Source organism: Arachis duranensis, chromosome 6 (assembly GCF_000817695.3).
Source record: "Arachis duranensis cultivar V14167 chromosome 6, aradu.V14167.gnm2.J7QH, whole genome shotgun sequence".
In the NCBI taxonomy this organism is placed as follows: domain Eukaryota; kingdom Viridiplantae; phylum Streptophyta; class Magnoliopsida; order Fabales; family Fabaceae; genus Arachis; species Arachis duranensis.
Window position 1 is genome coordinate 13,380,806 of NC_029777.3, and position 5,689 is coordinate 13,386,494.

The following is a 5,689-nucleotide window of genomic DNA, read 5'->3' on the forward strand; positions in this document are numbered from 1 at the left end:
TTTTTAATTATCTATTATATTCAAATCTTTATTCTTTATTTATAATTCATAAAGATATTGTTATTGCCAATCACAAATTATAAGACACCTGAGAGTACTTGGGAATATATTAATATTTTACTATAATTGTATATAGAGTAGTTGATGATGAGCATCAAATAAATCATTTAAAATTTGTGAAATTTGCTTTTAAAGATCTTTTTCTTCAATTATTTAAGGTTTAGTCTTTGAATCAAATGCAATAATCAGTGTTAATTTAATTGGTCTTTGACGTAAAATATTTATATACTTTTGTGATAGATGCCTGACAAGATAAATTAATTTTTCAATGCTAGATTTGGTATATCCTTATAGAAACATTATTATTGAGTAATATGTTTTTTTAATTTATTTTTAAATTTTAATATTTTTAAATTCTTTAAAAGCAAGCAAGTCTTGAAGGGTAATACAGGTTTTAACACAAATTTTAAAATTATTGATGATTAATTTTAATTATTAATTTTAATTTGATGTATAAATAATATTTTTGTGAAATCATTTCTATGCTTTAGCTAAAACTTCAAGTTATCGGGATAGATAGTTCGCGAATTATAATAAAAGTGTTATAAGTAATAATTTGGGTTTGAGATGATAATCATGATATCAAATCGAAGCAATCCCATGTCATCGGCTTTGTTATGCATGTGTTATACTATTGGAAGGTTTTCACATATGCCATTGTATTTTATTGCCTTATTGCTATACCAGTGTGTAGAAATGTTGAGATTTATAATATAATATTCAGATGGTGCAAATGTGTGATTAAGTAATGCAGTAGACCATTGAGAGAGAGAGTGCAGGTAGATTCTAGCACGGGTTATTTCTTTAACCCGTTTTATATTTATGAGAATGACATTATGGACAATTGCATTATTTTTTGTCCTTTTCCTTAGCCAAGCTTGAGAGAAAATTTGTAGGCTGAGACTTGCAGCCGATGAAAATAGTGGGCCATATTTTTGTTGGGTTGTGTGTGCTAAAGCCAGTATAAAAGTAAAAAATGTGGGTCAAAGAAAAATACAGTAAGATTAGATATCTTTTAACCAACTTGGGTTGGTCGAGTGGTCAACTCACTCGTCCGTTTAAGCAAGTGTCGGGAGTTCGAACCCCGCTTTGTATATGCAGTAATTCAGATCCGCGACGGATTAGTCCTTAACTTGTCGGGTTGGGGGATACCGTTTGGGTAAACAAAAAAAAAGTAATTTTTTATTCAGTTTTTTATTATAATAATTAAAAAAATTAAAATAAATATATTTAAATAGATTTAGTATTTTTTTAAAATTAAATACACATTCAAAATATAAACTAAATTAAGTTAAAATTTAAAATTTTAAATTTAATACTTCTATTCCAATTTTAGCATTTTTAATTATTAAAAGATTATCATTTAAAATACACATTCAAAAATTAAATTTAGTAAAATTAAAGATTTTAATTTTAAAAAATTTTAAGGATTTTAATTATTAACCTACACATCTAAAATTTCTAAAAGAGATCATATTTTGAATATGTTAGATATACTTTTATTGAATAAGATCTAAAAAACTTAGTTTAATTATTCATTTTAATAATTTTAAAAACGTTAATAAGAAAATAAGAAATATTAGATGTGTTTTTATCGAGTAAGATATAAAAAAATAGTTTTATTTTTAATGTTTAAATTTAAATTTTAGATTTATGATTTTGGATGCGTTTCAAACATATTTTGTATATAAGTAAATAATTTTAGATGTGTAATAATTGAAAAAATAACCAACTTTTACAACATATATTTTAATAATTTTAAAAGCATTAATGTTCAAATAAGTAACGATAAAATCAAACAAATAATAAAAAAAATATTAGATGAGTTTTTATCGAATAAGATATAAAAAAAATTAATTTTATATTTAACGTTTAAATTTAAATTTCGTATTTATGATTTTGGATGTGTTTCAGAAATATGTTGTGTATAAATTAATAATTTTAGATGTGTTACAATTGAAAATAAAAACGAATTTGTAGGAACATACATTTTAATAATTTTAAAATCGTTAATATTTAAAAAAGTAACGAAAAAATCTAACTATTAAAAAAGAGAAATATTAGATGGGTTTTGATCGAATAAGATATAAAAAATTAATTTTATTTTTAATGTTTAAATTTAAATTTTAGATTTATGATTTTGGATGTGTTTCAAAAATATTTTCTGTATAACTTAATAATTTTAGATGTGTTACAATTGAAAAAAATAATGTTTACGAACATACATTTTAATAATTTTAAAAGCGTTAATATTCAAATAAATAATGAAAAAATCCAACTAATAAAAAAATTGTTGAAAACTATAAACCTTTATTAAATTTTTATTTGTTATTTTTTCTCCCGAATATCTGCAATTGTTCCATTATTTATCTTTAATTCAGTCTGATTATTTTATGTTGGTGGTCTTCTCTAATCATTCTAGAGATAAAGATTAAAAAAATAAAAGAAAGAAAGAAAAAATATTGATGCATAGACTGATAATTCATTTATTGTTTAATTCAAATGTTGATATAATCTTATTAAAATTTCATTCGACAATGATGATGAATGAGTTTTGAGTTAGCATGCAAGTCACTCGAAATAGGAACAAAATAGCACGACTCATCTAATAATAATAAAACATTTTAAATATGAACTAGTAAATTTACCTGTAAAGGAGTAATACTCTTCTATAGAGATTTTTGTGAAGAACGTGAGAGAGAAGAAGAAGAGAATTTACAAGAGAGAGGGAAAAATATACAAAGAAAATGAAAAAATGATGAAATAACTACTCTACAAAGTGGGTAGGAAATTAGAGAAATTCTAGTATTAAAAATTTAAATTAATTTTAATTACTAATATGTTTAGCTACAAACTAAGAATGTGTTTTAATCAAAATTTAATTAAATAATATTATTTGAATTAAAAGGCTGATTGAATGGTGAATTTTTTTTGGTGAACAACTAAGAGGAAAAACAAAAGAGCACAAAAGAAAAAGAAAAAAAATTAGGTTCTTAACAATAAGAGAGGACAAACCACCTCTGGTGGCTGGTGCCAAAGGTGAACCTCATCAGTTCGCTACCTCCAGATCCCATCTTTGCCAACCGATCTGCCACGACATTAGCTTCTCTCGAGATAAGGTCAAAACGAATATCCCAATTCCTTCTTAACTTCAAGTCAAAGATCAGTTGTATCACTTCTTTTTCAAGATGCCAGAGTGGAACTTGCCAACCAGTCACTAGCTCAAAAGCTGCTGCGTAATCTGTCTCACAGACAACAAGCTTAAGACCCGCCTCCCAAGCCCAAGCCAAACCTTTCCATATACTCCACAACTCCATCTTGATGACACTAGATCCAAAGGAATTTCCTAAGCATCCCATTACCCATTGACTGGAGCTATCGCGAATTACCCACCCAAAACCAGCACAATCATCCCCCAAGTTCACACTCCCATCACAATTTAACTTCCAAGCACCAGGTTCTGGTGGAGACCAAGACAGAGGTTTTAATCCCTGGATGCAACACACTCGATTCTGAGTTGTATATTCAAAATCCACCATGCACCTGCGAGCCTTGTATGCAATTGACCCAGTAAATCCAAAAAGTCCCTGAAAATTACCCATATTTCTATCTTGCCAAATTGACCATATTATAGCTGCAAATTTGGAACAACCTTCATTGAGGAGGCCATGCTTGAACCAATCATGCACCTCGTAAGAGCCAAAGAAACACACATCAGAAAAACCTAGAGAAACCCAAACTGATCGCACCACTTCACAATCCCGAAAACAATGAAGAATTGTCTCCGGAAGTTGATTGCAACGCGTACATAAGGATGAGGAGGAGAGATGTCACCGAAAACGCAGATATTGAGTTGATACAGCATCATGAAGGCAAAGCCACACTAGGAGCCTTAACTTTTCAGGGATCCGCGCCTTCCAAAGCCAAAGCCAGTTGATATTCCTATCCCAATTCAACTTCTTCTGAATTAACCATAAATATCCTTGTTTAGCAGAGTAAATAGTGTGCTCCCAACTCCAACCCAAATCACGACCAGAAGCTGAAATATGTACTAAACTAAGAATGTCTTCCCTTAAGTCCCTAGGAATAAAAGAGTAAATCCTCTCCAAATGCCAAACTCCATCACGGTAAACATCTTCAATGGTCAAAGCAGCCTCACAGATATCAAGAAATTCAACCCTCGCTCCTACTGGCCCAGAGTGCAACCAAGAGTCAAACCAGAAATTCTTAGAAAGAGCTCCAACTTCCCAAACAAACCCTTCCTTTAATACGGAAGCTGTGTGCACAATAGACTTCCATATATATGATGAAGAACCCATTGCTTTTAACCGCAAAAAGGTTTCTATTCTGGAGGTATTTCTGAAGCATAATCTTAACCCACAGTTTCTCTTGATTCATCAAAATTTGCCAAACTAGCTTTCCTAATAAAGAAAAATTGACCAACCGCGACTCCCTCAAAGCAAGACCTCCAAACTTTTTTGGAGTCGTCAAAACTCTCCAAGATGCTAAATGAAGACCACGGTGATTATGACTACCACACCAAATGAAACTTCTAGTAAGCTTATCAATGTTAGAGCACACACCTGATGGAAAAAGGCTTACTTGCATCCTATAAATAGGTATAGAAGATAAAACTGATTTAGCAAGGCAAATCCGACCAGCTTTATTAAGGAAGCGACCTTTCCAAGATGCTAGCCTATTAGTAAGCTTATCAACCACATCATTAAAATCAGCTTTAGTAACTCTGCCATGCTTGAGGGGGACACCAAGGTATTTTCCCAGAGAATTAGCAAACCGGATAGAAGAAATACCAGTGAAGAGATCCTTGCGTTGTCTAGAAACATTCATGGAACAGATAGCACGAGATTTGTCAAAATTCACCTTCATACCAGATGCTCTGCAAAAGGTGGCCATAGTGTCCAGAACATGAAGCACTTGAGATTTCTTTGCTTTGTAAAAAAGGATAAGGTCGTTGATGAGCGGATATTTTATACGCTTTTTGGGGGTAATTTCATGTAGATTTTAGTATGTTTTAATTAATTTTTAGTAGAATATTATTAGTTTTTAGGCAAAAATCATATTTCTAGACTTTACTATGAGTTTGTGTGTTTTTTTGTGATTTCAGGTATTTTCTGACTGAAATTGAGGGAGCTGAGCAAAAATCTGAGTTAGGCTGAAAAAGGACTGCTGATGCTGTTGGATCCTGACCTCCCTGCACTCGAAATGAATTTTTTGGAGCTACAAGAGTCCAATTGGCACGCTCTCAACGGCGTTGGAAAGTAGACATCCAGGGCTTTCCAGCAATATATAATAGTTCATACTTTGCGCGAAGATAGACGACGTAACTTGGCGTTGAACGCCAAGTACATGCTGTTGTCTGGAGTTAAACGCCAGAAACACGTCATGATCCGGAGTTGAACGCCCAAAACACGTTATAACTTGGAGTTTAACTCCAAGAAAAGCCTCAGCTCGTGAATAGCTTTAGTCTCAGCCCCAGCACACACCAAGTGGGCCCCAGAAGTGGATTTCTGCACCAATTATCCTAGTTTACTCATATTCTGTAAACCTAGGTTACTAGTTTACTATTTAAACAACTTTTAGAGACTTATCTTGTACCTCATGACATTTT